Source organism: Culex quinquefasciatus, chromosome 2 (assembly GCF_015732765.1).
Source record: "Culex quinquefasciatus strain JHB chromosome 2, VPISU_Cqui_1.0_pri_paternal, whole genome shotgun sequence".
Lineage (NCBI taxonomy): Eukaryota > Metazoa > Arthropoda > Insecta > Diptera > Culicidae > Culex > Culex quinquefasciatus.
Genome location: NC_051862.1, coordinates 97,214,235 through 97,227,613, shown reverse-complemented (window position 1 = coordinate 97,227,613; position 13,379 = coordinate 97,214,235). Strand labels below are relative to the sequence as shown.

Sequence of the window (13,379 nt, the reverse complement as noted above, 5' to 3'; positions counted from 1 at the left end):
GTAGACCTAAGTGTCAAACTTGCAAGTTATCTATCAAAGTTTTTAAAAAGCAGCAGGAACCATACGCAACTCTTCGCTGCACAAACAGTAGTTTTAATTAGTTCAATATTTCTGAGATATTTCAATAATGGCATCAAACAGTAAAATCTAAGAATTCATAATTAGTTGATTTTACAAGTTATTATATCTAATTTAGGTTTCGCCAGACGAAACAACCCTTATTCATGTACAACTAGTACAGCCTCTTGAAATAAATAATGTAGTAAGAATTTGTAGGAATATTTTTGTTTCATCTTAATAATTACCAATTATTCAATAGTTCTTTGATTATTACTGCGAGAGTCTTCAGCGAAAGGCCAAGAAGTCGCAATAGAGAACAGAAACGTACGTTTGAGCAATTATTATCGATTTTAGAAACCTTCTACAATATTTATAATTATTCTGCACAGGCATTTATTAATCCCCAATATATCGCCTTAGTTAAAAGTAACCAACCTGTTTTATGTGTGCGGACTGTGATTAATGAATCGGATAAAATTTCCCGTTTGCCTTCAATAGATATCACCCACAAATTATAGAAAATTTGTATTTTCTTCATCAATCGTTCACACTCCCTCCTCGTGAACAATTGCCCATATAACAAAAACTTTTGTATGTGGAGCGTGGACAATCGCCATACCACATACTAGGAAATACTATGAAGAGAATGTTAAAATGCCTAATTTCATGTGATTATATAATTCTAAAGATGGTTCTCGAATGTGTAACCAGTGGGTGTGTTGTGGGAGAATTTCGGTGACACAGAGGCAGGGGAGTGCGTGTGTTCGTGGATAGTGAGACACCACCAGAGGACCGAGGATCAACGAATGGGCAGCCATTGGGGGTGGCGAAACTGATGATGATGGCGGGTTTTCCAGGATTCGCTGGATCAGAGGTTGGCGGGATGAGGCCACAAGTCGCGAAAGCCGTCGTAGCTTCGACTACAGCTCGACGGAGTGTTGTGAAGTGCCAGTGCCAGGAAGCGGTCAAAGGACTTCACGGAGGACAGAGGAGACTGGGAGACTCCAAGAACTTTAGGTAATTCCCCGCGAACCCTCCAACAACCCTGATAAGTGCCGCGAGTGACCAGACCAGAGAGGACCGCCATTACACTCCCCCACCCCCTTCATCTCATCCACAGAACCCGTCAGTCTAGGACTAAAGTTCGCGTAGCTTCGCTACGGAACATCCCCCGGTTCGGTCGTGGTTCCACCCAACATCCGTGATCGCGAGCGTTACCGTCTACCGTCGTCAATTGCGGTATAGACGAGCAGCGACTAGCCGACATCGCTAGATCTTCTGCGTCCTCCATTTTGGAACCCCGAACAACAAACCACACAGAGAACCATCTGGTTCCGGAAGACCTGTCCCACGACTCAAACCTAGCGCCAGAAACCAGGCAATTCCCACGGAACTTCAGTAACGTGGAGGCTCGAGTCCGTCACCATACTGGTGGGCGCGAGGGAGAAGCACACGAAGGGGACACCGAAGACTGCAGCAGCAACCACAACGACGCCGGGACGCTGGCGAGTTCGACGTCCACCCCCATGCCAGCAAGCAGCAGAACGAAACGGCAGGAGGTCGGTTCCGGAGATCCGGAAGCAGAGCAGCGGCAGGTGAAGCTGAGGGGCCTCACATCAGCAGAAGATCCACCCACGGTATCCGGAAAGAATCAGGTTGAGGTAGGAGGTAACCCCTAAGGAAGTGGAATATAGTGGGAAAGAATACGAGATCAGGTAGAAGAGGAAGCATGTCGACCCTTGAGAGAAATTGGGAGTCATTCGGACCTCCCACAACCCTCACTGAGTTGTATGCTTTGATGCCCTTGGCTGGTAGCATGTAACTATGAGGCCGCGCAAGTTTTTAGTCACAAATGCGATAGATAGCAGGATTTGGAATAAATTTAATGTTCAAAATCAACACTCGGTTCAAATTTTTACCAAGCTAAGCTAAACTAAAATCAACACTCGGTTCAACATTTTTGCTAACAATCTTTAAACTGAATTGAGCTGCTTTACATTCCACATCTTAGTTCTTGATGATGATGATTCCGTTTGAACGAGATGTGGTTTTGGCCCTTGGTGTGTTTGACCATCAACGACACATCGGCATTTAGAACTCCGGAGACGTTGGGCTATTTTTTTGGATTGGATCGTTGCACAAACTGGAGTAAGACTAAAATTTCCACTTCTCGCTGGACACTGCGGAACCTAAAACGAGAAAATCTGGTCAAATTGTACGGATGACATGAAAAAAGACCTTTCCATTTCCAGTTGAATTTTTTTTTGACAGCAACAACATAAAAGTTGTCAAGCTATGAAAAACAAATCGTAGTGAGCGCCTAGATGAAAATTAGAAAAAAAAATGCGGTGTTGGCCCTTTACAAAAAACAATTACGACACCATAGCTTAAACCACTTATAATTAAGCCAGATTAACTCGGATCAACCTGTGATGTTCTGAAAAGTTGTTCCCCATACAATAATCTACATACATTTTATTAGTTCTAATTACTTAAATGGGTAACTGATTGTTGAGGCAGTAAAAACTAAAAAAAGATTTTTTCCCGTAGTAAAACGTTGAAAATCCCATGCAAACTTAAATGTCCCAGAGCTGTGGCCAAACCTGAACCAAATTGGCTGAAAATTTCAGGAGAGCTTTAGTGGGCATAGAACAATGATTTAATCAACAATGCAACGGTCTTTGACCACTTTTTGCATTTCCAAGGGGGCCTGAACCACACTATTGAGCCTGTGCCGAGATATTCTAGTGACATTGACATTGAGGTAGGTCTAGGAGGTCTAATTAAAAGTTCATTTTCCGAGTGATTTTATAGCCTTTCCTCAGTAAGGTGAGGAGGGCAAAAATGTTGAAAACTATTACTTTTCCAAACAAGTGTTGAAAAATTCAACTTTTCAGCATCATTTCGTTCGAAAATGACAGGAAAAGTAAGGAGATTCACGACGGAATAGCAAAAAAAAAAGAAATGTATTTTTTCGAGGATTTACATTACATTCTCATTTCCATTCAAAATGCATCGCGTGGTAGGTATATTCTGGAACTGCAAGCTAAAAAAATGGTTATCTCAAGAAATTTTAATTCGCCCAGCATGTGAAAAATTGATTCTAATGTAAAATCGTCTGGGGAACACGATGGTGAAGTTCAATTCAAAATTTAATCGCATGTATGTATATTGAGAAAAATGCGTGTAAAGTTTTCAATTGCGCAAAATGCATCAAAGTTTGATTCCAAACGAAAATCATTATTTTGTTTTCGAGATATGCATGGCCATTTGAAAAAAAAAGTAAAAAAAATGCTCAACTTTGGCGCGGTGCCAAAAAAAAGAGGTGGTCCAATCGGGATTCTTGCATGTTTTGATAGTATCAATAGCTCCACCAAATTTGAGCTTGATCAAAGAAAGTCGATTTCGAATTTGTACTTTTTTGTGTACAGTTGAAGTGAAATGACCCTTATATGCCATGAATTTTCAAAACTCGTCACTTTTTGTTCACTAAAATGCAAATATCTCGGCTTTGCGTGGACATAAATTGAATTTAAAAAAAGCAAAATGTTTTTCTAAAACGCCGTGCTATGCCCAATCACAACCTGTTAAGGACAGGAATTTGTTCATGGGACACTAAACTATAACTCTGAGCCCAAGGCGACCAAATTTTAGTACGTTTGTTACGCGCATTTCTGAAAAATACTCGAAAAATGCGCGCGAGTTGTAAACCATTTTTGGGATTTTCGGAAACAATTGTTGCTGACATCCTAATCTATCATCTTAGGGGTGAGCACCAAAGTTTTGACCACTTTTCGTTTTTTGGGACGCCCTAGTGGGAAGACTTAATCTCTCTTTTTTGAGGGGGTAATATGCACCCCCGGGGCAAAATAAATACACTCCCTGCTTTTCTCGGTATTTGGAAGAATTGTTCGGGGAAAAATCATGGAAATTGGAAGCTTATTATTAGCAATGCTGGAAAAATTTGAGCTTCGTAGTATAAAATTAGCTTAAGTTAGGAAACATTGCAAAACATTAAAATGTTGTGTTTTCATCTAATTTTAATTGAACTTTCATTATGATTTTGGACAAAATAAAAATCATTTATTGATCATTTATTTATTTGTATGTTTTGAGGTAGATAGTTTTAGCCATAATCTTCATTATTCTATAGACAGATGAGTCTAAAAACATCAAAAAATGCATTTTTAAGTAAATTTGCTACAAAAAGCGTAGTCGGGGCAAAATGCACCGCTGTGAAGTTTCTTTGTAAAAACAACGGTGTCATCTAGTGGTGACTAGTGAAAACTGCTTTTACCCGGTGCTTTTTGCCCCATGTTGTGGTGCATTTTGCCCCGTTGTTGCAGTGCATTTTGCTCCAACGTTGCGGTGCATATTGCCCCGCATGGTTGTTTGAAATGAATCAGAAATGTTTTTAGAAATTTGATGTTTTTGAACAATTTTGAGGACTTTTTTGAAAACTTTTTGAGGACTTTTTTCACATAGATGACGAAGAATAATAGTTGGTTTAGAACATCGAACAAAATTCTTCCACAGTAATGCTGTAATGGTAGAGAAATCACAGTTTTCCCTTAGGGGGTGCATATTACCCCCTCTGCCCCTATCGCAAAGAGCTCGCTTAATTTATTACAAAAGATCGAACTTTTTGCTCCGATTTCTTGGTTTCCTGTAAGTTTCAATAGTCTGACTTAAAAGCTGTACAAATGTAAAGAAATAGCGAGTTTTTAATAAAACGATATACAAGCGCTAAATAATGTTTCCAAATATAAATTTTACTGCAAGCTTGAAAATTTAATCCATATTTACGTTTTAAAAATTTAGGAAAATATACTTGTTTTCAAATTACACATGGTTGTACAGTTTTGAGCTGTGCATTGTTAAAAAATATTATCAAAGGAAACGGCTGTGTTTAAAACTGAGTAATTTTTCAATTCTCTACGAAATCGATCTTTATGCTTCAACTTTAATTTTTGTAGTTTTTAATCCTGCTGAAACTTTTTTGATGCCTTCGGTATGCCCAAAGAAGCCATTTTGCATCATTATTTTGTCCATATAATTTTCCATACAAATTTGGCAGCTGTCCATACAAAAATGATGTATGAAAATTCAAAAATCTGTAGGAAGGAATTTTTTTATCGATGTGGTGTCTTGCGCAAAGTTGTAGGTATGGATACAGACTACACTGAAAAAAATGATACACGGTAAAAAAAATTGGTGATTATTTATTTAACTTTTTGTCACTAAAACTTGATTTGCAAAACAACCCTATTTTTATTTTTTTTTTATTTTTTGATATGTTTTAGAGGACATCAAATGCCAACTTTTCAGAAATTTCCAGGTAGTGCAAAAAATCTTTGAGCGAGTTATGAATTTTTTAATCAATACTGATTTTTTCAAATTTGCAATAAAAAAGTACCATAGTGAAATTTTGATAAAGTGCACCGTTTTCAAGTTAAATCCATTTTTAGGTGACTGTTTTGAAAATAGTCGTAGTTTTTCATTTTTAAAATATATTTTTGAAAAGCTGAAAAAATTCTCTATATTTTGCTTTTTTGAACTTTGTTGATACGACCCTTAGTTGCTGAGATATTGCCATGCAAAGGTTTAAAAACAGGAAAATTGATGTTTTCCAAGCCTCACCCAAAAATATCCATCATTTTCTAATGTCGATATCTCAGCAACTAATGGTCAGATTTTCAATGTTAAAATTTGAAATATTTGTGAAATTTTCCGATCTTTTCGAAAACAATATTTTCAAAACTTTCAAGTCAAGACTAACATTTTAAAAGGGCCAAACATTCAATATTACGCCCTTCTAAAATGTTAGTCTCGGTTTAAAAATTTTAAAAATATTTTTTTTCGAAAAGATTGAAATTTTTTTTAGTTGCTGGGATATCGACGTTAGAAAATGGTGGATTGTTTGGGTGAGACTTAGAAAACATCAATTTTCCTGTTTTTAAACCTTTGCATTGCAATATCTCAGCAACTAAGGGTCGTATCAACAAAGTTCAAAAAAGCAAAATATAGAGAATTTTCTCAGCTTTTCAAAAATATTTTTTTCAAAAGTGGGCAAACATGTGCACTAATTAAAAAAATGAATAACTGCGACTATTTTCAAAAAAGTCACCTAAAAATGGATTTAACATGAAAACGGTGCACCTTATCAAAATTTCACTATGGTACTTTTTGATTGCAAATTTGATTTTTTTTAAATGAAGTTGAAAATTTTTTGCGACCAATATTTCGATTTTTTGAAAAAATCAGTATTGGTTAAAAAATTCATAACTCGCTCAAAAATATTTTGCACAACCTGGAAATTTCTGAAAAGTTGGCATTTTATGTCCTCTAAAACATATAAAAAAATAAAAAAAATAAAAGTAGTGTATTTTTGCAAATCAAGTTTCAGTGATAAAAAGTTAAATAAAAAATCACCAATTTTTTTACCGTGTATCATTTTTTTCCAGTGTAGTCCGTATCCATACCTACAACTTTGCCGAAAACACCAAATCGATCAAAAAATTCCTTCAAAAGATATAGATTTTTGAATTTTCATACATTATTTTTGTGAGGACAGCTGCCAAATTTGTATGGAAAATTATATGGACAAAATAATGATGCAAAATGGCTTCTTTGGGCATACTGAAGGCACCAAAAAAGTTTCAGTCGGATTAAAAAATACAAAAAAATCGAATGACCGAAATCTGAGAGAACTGTTCTTATGATTTTTTTCATTCAACTTTAATGTACAGATCCGCGAAAGTTGGGAGAGGGTGGCATTCTATCTATTTTCCCCAAGAGAGAGTGTTGTCAGCAGGCAGTATCAAGCTCCAATCATCCACCACAAAGCCCCTTGCTATTTCGTTATGCTGATACTCCCCTTCGTTAATTGAGCCTAGAGTAGAGGTGATCTTTTTTCAAATTGTTTAGCAAAATACCAAAACTGATAATAATTACTAAAAAAATAATTTCAAACAGAGATTTGGCTGTTTTGTTTATTTATAAAATCACAAGAATTTCTGTCTTCTGCAGTTTTCACTAAAAACCAAATATGTAAAAAATATTGTAGGTTTTGAATTTAGTTATAAAACAGCATCGCCATCCTTCCGCAGTGTGGTGGTACAAAATGTCGTCGCGACGCTTTCCGTTGAGCACGTGGACAAAGAAGAGAAACGACTAGTGAAGCTGGCTAGGGGGATGTCACCATGGCAACGCGGCACCCTACGTGTCGAGAGCATTTGGTGTCGGCTGCCATATTTACTCGAGCCACCCACTTTTAAACACTCTTAATACAGAGCCCAGGCAGTGGCGAGGGTGCGCGCACACATACACACTCCGGCACACATACACTGCACGAGGAGGGTGAATATTTATTTAGCAAATATTTCCTGGATGCTGGAAGCCAAACAGATTTTCCCGACCGAACTGCCAGCGTGTGTTGTCTTTTGCTCGACAGAGTGTGTGACCGAGGACGACCAAAGCCCTGACTCATCCAGCAGTGGGATCTGCCCTGGAGCGGTCTGGTCCTGTCTGTCAACAACACGGACGACGAGAACGAGGACCAACTTTTTAAGGTTGTGTAAGCCCGTGAGGCAACTTTGGCTGGATAGCTGGCAGTAGCATCACGTTGTTGCTTCATCAGAAGAAAAATCATTTTCATTCCAACACTGGGCGACAAGGATTGTTTATATTTTTCACCCTAGTTTTTCTTTTTTTTTCGTTTTGCTTTAACTCTCTTTTTTCCTCTTCTAGATCCCGATAGGACAGTTTCCTCAGCCAAGGCCGGTTTCCATGACAACGCTCTTCTGTGGCTGCTGCTCCCTCTTTTGCTTTTTGTGGCCTCTTGCGGTGTGGCAGCATCGTCTTGGCACCACCAGGGATGGTGATATGTACAGTTCATAGTACATACTTACGGGGGGGTGGACTTGCTTACATAACCCCACTCCGACCCCCAACCCACTCCCACGAGGTGATCACTGGCACCGCGTGCAGTTGATAATGTGTCACCCCGAGACAACATTGCGCCCCCGTTTTCCCGCGGCCAGGCTTGTTCTCAATCCAATGATGATGACGATGCTGGGCTAAGCGTCTGTTACATTGGGGTTTGTGGGAAGTCAGGGATGCCATCATTCTAAGTTGAGTTAATTTATAATTTTAGAAGAAAAGGTTTCTATTCCGTACTAACGGAGACTAATTTTAATTCGGAATACCTAATTTTCATGAGAACCTTTGCCACGAAATTGTTTAAGGAAGCAAGCAAACATAAAAGTGCAAATCAACGTATATGGCTTATTTGCTTGTAGAAATCGTACAACAAGTAAAAAATGAACATAAGTTTTTATTTAAATGAAATAACGATTTTTACCATTAGGAGCGGCCGTGGCTGACTGGCTACGGTGTTCGCTTTGTAAGCGAATGGTTCTGGGTTCGATGCCCATCTGCTCCCAACGAGAAAGTTAAGAACACATAAATTTGAAATGATAAATAGGTATGAACGAAAAATCAAAGTCGCTCGAGGCGGGGTTCGATCCCCCGTCCTTTGGGTTGGTAAGCAAAAATGCTAACCTCTAGGCCATGGCGACTTGATATGCTTGGACCGGAATCAGGAATACTGTTACAGAGAGCGAGTTGTTGCGCTATAACCACGGCAAATAGTGTCCAGGGCATTCGTGGAAATACAATGTCCCATCCCAGAGGGTCCCGGCGTACCTACCAAACCTTCTTAGCATGGTGCTCCGAACGAATACAACCAGATCACGGAGCGTATGGTGGTGTGTCCCCACACTTCTTCCTCCCCTGTCGATTCAGAATTGTGTTGTTGTTCGAACACTCAGTGCTCAAACTCAACCCAATTACGAATCATCTCTGCGATACGGCTTTACGCAGTAGGCCTGGCCGCTTTAACGCTTGTGATGTTTCAATGCATTCCGATGCAATGGCGCACTACAAATGTTAATGAATGACAAGAAGAGTGCTAGGCGTCATCTAACCTAAGGCACTCTCCAGGATCCCTTCGAAAGATTGGCTGCGCTAGGGTCTGATTAAATTAGATTAGATTAGAAATGAAATAACGATTTTTACCATTTTTTCTAATTAAAGTGTTAATAAAATTCAAGGAGTTGAGAAAATTTCACGCAAGTTTCACTTTTTATCATTGAAAATCTAATCAATTGGGTAGAATTGTAGATAAAAACGCATTTTTGGTAATTTTCATTCTTTGCAAGGCTGTAAGCGAAGGTTGGACAAGAGGGGCAATCGTTCGTACGGCCTTATTTTTACAATTTGGATTTTTCTAGTATGAGGAATTGTTCCTAGCATTGCAATTAGTTGATTCTACTTCCACATAACCACCATAACGACGTAAATGCCACGGAACTTAAGAATGAATGAAGTTTTTTTCAAAACCTTTGTTCTCTTATAATATTTCGAAAGCACACAATAAGTCTTAGAGTTTTTGTTTGGTTAATTCTATCTAAGTGCTATTGCTCCTAGTTAGATAGTGTCCCTGCCCATGACTTTTACCTATTATAAAGAATGATTTATTATTTAGTTATGTTTGTAAGGGGCTTTTGAAAACCCTTGTTTTGGTGGGGCAAATATACCATACGGATTTTCATTAGAGCTGGGACTTTGGATATCCGGATAATTTGCAGCATTGATAATTCTATTAGAAAGTGAACTAACTCATACACGCCAGCTTTGTCTCACATCTGTGGGGTGACATTAAGACGAAACAAAATAATTTTACAGGTATTCAAAATACCGTTAATGTTGTATATTGTGATTTCTGGTCGAATACTATTTTCCGAAAAACTATCCGATCCGTTACATTTTTATTCTTAAATCAATTTTGGGTTCCTCAAATATTGTTATCCAAATAATTTTCAGTTCTTATACGATTTTCGTACATCTCTTACGATTTGGTTTGATTGAAAAGACGATTTCTGGTTTTATATGGAAAAAATGTAAATTATTCGGATATCCGAAGTCCCAACTCTAATTTTTAGCATGAATAAAAATACGAATTGCTGCAACAACACAGCTTGTTGGGAAATAAATATATTAAATTGCATTAAAACTGATAAAACATGTTATTAAAAAATCCCTCTCAAAATATAGTGATGATGAAAATTTATCATATTTTTTCTGATAATATTAGTTATTCGAAAAAAACGCTCTAATTATTAGTAAGCTATTATTATGTCTTCTAAAAACGAAAGAAACGTTTCAAATGCATTATAATCATATGTTTCTAAGTGATAACTACTCAATTGTTAGTAAATAAGCATAATTTTTCACGCTTTGTTCTTTTGCCCCACCTATCTGTAGAAAGTGCTGAAAACTATAATTTTAAAATAGTTTTTGATGGTATAACACCAGATTTTTTTTATACTCGTTTTGACAAAGTCATAGTCAAGACCTGAAAAAAATTCGACAGATTTTTTACGTTTTTTATGAGTTTTGACAAGCATTTCCTAAGCCTTCCAGGAATCTTCCAGGAACTTAGTCAAAATATATTTTGAAGTATCTACTGATGCTGATTTTGAGACATCAAAATCCTTTCAGCCATTCTGGAAAAAGTCGAGTGACATTTTTTTTTGTACACGTCCCTACACATTACCACACAGACATTTGCTCAGAACTTAAATGTATAAATGAAGGTGGGTCTAGGAGGTCAAATTAAAAAGTAAGTCCATTTTTCGAGTTATTTTATAGCCGTTCCTGAGTAAGGTTATAAAGGCAATAAACGGTGTACATTATAGAAATTTAACAGAGAAACTTTTTGACTTAGAATTAAATTTTACAGATAATTTTTACAAATAAAGTTTTTTTTTAAATGAGTGCATTTTAGATAATTTAAAATATGCTTTTTATTTTTCAAAAAATCATATCTTAATTTATAACAAAACGTCCGTCATACCTAGGCTTAGTGATTTTTCACACTAAAAAAATGCAATTTTCACGGGGATCATAATTTCACCAAATTTCACGGAAATTTTGCGGAACAGGAAAAATGTTACAATAACTAATTCTTCATTCTCAAGAATTGTAAAATCACTCTAAATATGCGTCAAAGGGCTATTTTTATTCGTTGGCAAATTATTAAAACAAAAATGTTCAAAAAATATCTGTTATTGTTTATATTTTATTTAAAAATGATGGCTTTAAATTTAAAAAAAATGTATACAAGGTTTCCAATGTGGCAACCCTGTACCGGGTTATCCACACTTGGTACATAAACCCAAGCTGTACCGTACCAGCGCGGTGTACACGTGCGGCCCTGGGTGGTGTACATGCCCAAGTCGCCTTAATTTCGCTTGTGTGTCCCTTCCGGGGGATAATTTCTTCCTTCCTTTTGCCCCCGGCTGGCGGGCGATGTCACTCCAGCAGATCCGGCGACGATTTTGAAAGTTCCTCACTTGAGTGCTGTGCACACACAAACAACACTCCTCACCCATACACACAAAAAACGTGTTGTGTATGTGTGTACCTTAACCTGAGGGGGAATTTTCCAGCCAGTCGCTTGTTGAAGTCACCCTCCGCGTCTGAGGGGTTGGTCCTTGGAATTTTGCCGGATTGCCGGATGATGATGGCGTCGTAGTCGCTTTTATCGGAGCATCACGAAAAGCAAATTTTTATCACACCAAAGTGTTTTAAAAGCTTTTCATTTATTCAAATTAATTTCTAATGTAATCTGGGCCAGCTCCGAGATCCGGCCTGACCTCGGTCATACTCCTCTGAGGATGGCTTGGCTTTATGTAGAGGGGGGCAGAAGGACTCTGACCATTGCCATGGTGTTCAGCTCAGAAATGGATGTGGACACGTTTTATGCTCGGGATTGCTGGTTGCTGGTGATCAAAGATTTTTCCTTTCGAAGTGTACCTTGATGCGAGAAATTTAATTATACCTGCTGCCCCCTGCCGGGGCGTTACATAGAGCCGTAGATTGCAACGGCAACTCAGAAGGAATTTGAGATGACACGACTCTTGATGGATAGTCCAATGAGATTTGGATTTAAATTGAATTTTCGTCAGGCCAGCAGAAAAAGCTTTTAGTGTTTTGCTGCCTGATTGATATTGATTTGCAGCAGCACTCTATATTCTAACAGATTGGATTAGTTTGAGCGTAATTGGTTTGACAAATTGATCTATTTTCAATGTTACCTTAAATTTATTTCCTCAAAACTTCATTCCTCATATCAAAGGCACTTATGATTATGTTGATAACGACAGACACTATTGAAATGCACATCAGCACGTTGTTTACAATATTCGATTTGTTTTGCTCTTCAGTTTTGTTGATATTCAGCACCAATACGAGTATTATTATAATAATTGCTTGAACCACCTAGAACGAGCCAAATTAACAATATATTGATTTTCAATTCAAAATAACTAAGTTACCTGCAATGATATAGAGCTGATTATTAGGGAAAACAGAATTGTATAAAACGGATGAGCTTCGCCAACACTCAGCCAACAGTGAGTAAGGCCAAATCAAGCATACCTTGCACAAAAGACTTTCTGGTGGCATAATTGTTGATGTCTAGACGTGTCATCTTAAGAGTTATTCAAAAACCGTGCTGTTCTCAAATTAACTCAAAGAATCTCAAAAAGTGATCAATTCGGCTTGAATTGGCAAAGGTAACTGAACAGACAATCGCACTATATTGTTATCAGCAGACCACTGCAAACACATTGCTTAATGATTTCGAGTGGAATTGAAAAAAAACAGGGTGTCCACCAGAGATAATATTGTTTGACATATGGACATAACACTACTGATAATATATAGGAGTAAATTTTGGCTCATTTGATAAAAAGAAAACCTGCCTTATAGAAATCCGATCTATGTTCAACTCATGAAAGTGCTCATAGGAATCTTCCCGTTTGGAAAACTGCCGAAGCGTTTAAAATGTGTTCCTTAACTGTGTTTGCAGCTATTCCGTTTTGAGTTCCGGAAACCTACAGAAACTCTTCAAGAACATTGGTGTTACATTCGAACATCTTTTTACGCAGGGGCGTTGCGCTCGAGTTTTGTCTATTTCTCGTAATAAACACATTTTTTGTTATCTATTGAAGCAATTTATTTGCTTGTTGTCTTGTGTCAATCTTAAATTTGCTTAAACATATCGCATAAATGTTAAGTTTCAAATATAATTTCTGGAAATTAATTTGATTATTTCCTTGGTGAATTTGATTACCTTCAGTTTTTTTTTGCAAGGTGAAAAATACAACATAAATACGAATGGAGTGCCTTCCACCTTGCCTTCCACCCATACTAAAATTGATTGATAAGTGCTCAAAGCACTTCTAGACAAA

General features: G+C 37.5%; 1 long non-coding RNA gene across 1 annotated transcript; it reads right to left on the bottom strand.

The window, feature by feature from the left end:
* Nucleotides 1-11,236: 11,236 nt before the first annotated feature.
* On the bottom strand, nt 11,237-12,549 carry LOC6031501. Its single transcript, XR_005277395.1, has 3 exons — nt 12,462-12,549; nt 12,222-12,405; nt 11,237-12,159 (listed from the first exon to the last, which is right to left on the bottom strand). It is a non-coding gene; the product is annotated as an uncharacterized LOC6031501 (long non-coding RNA).
* Between the last annotated feature and the right edge of the window lie 830 nt (nt 12,550-13,379).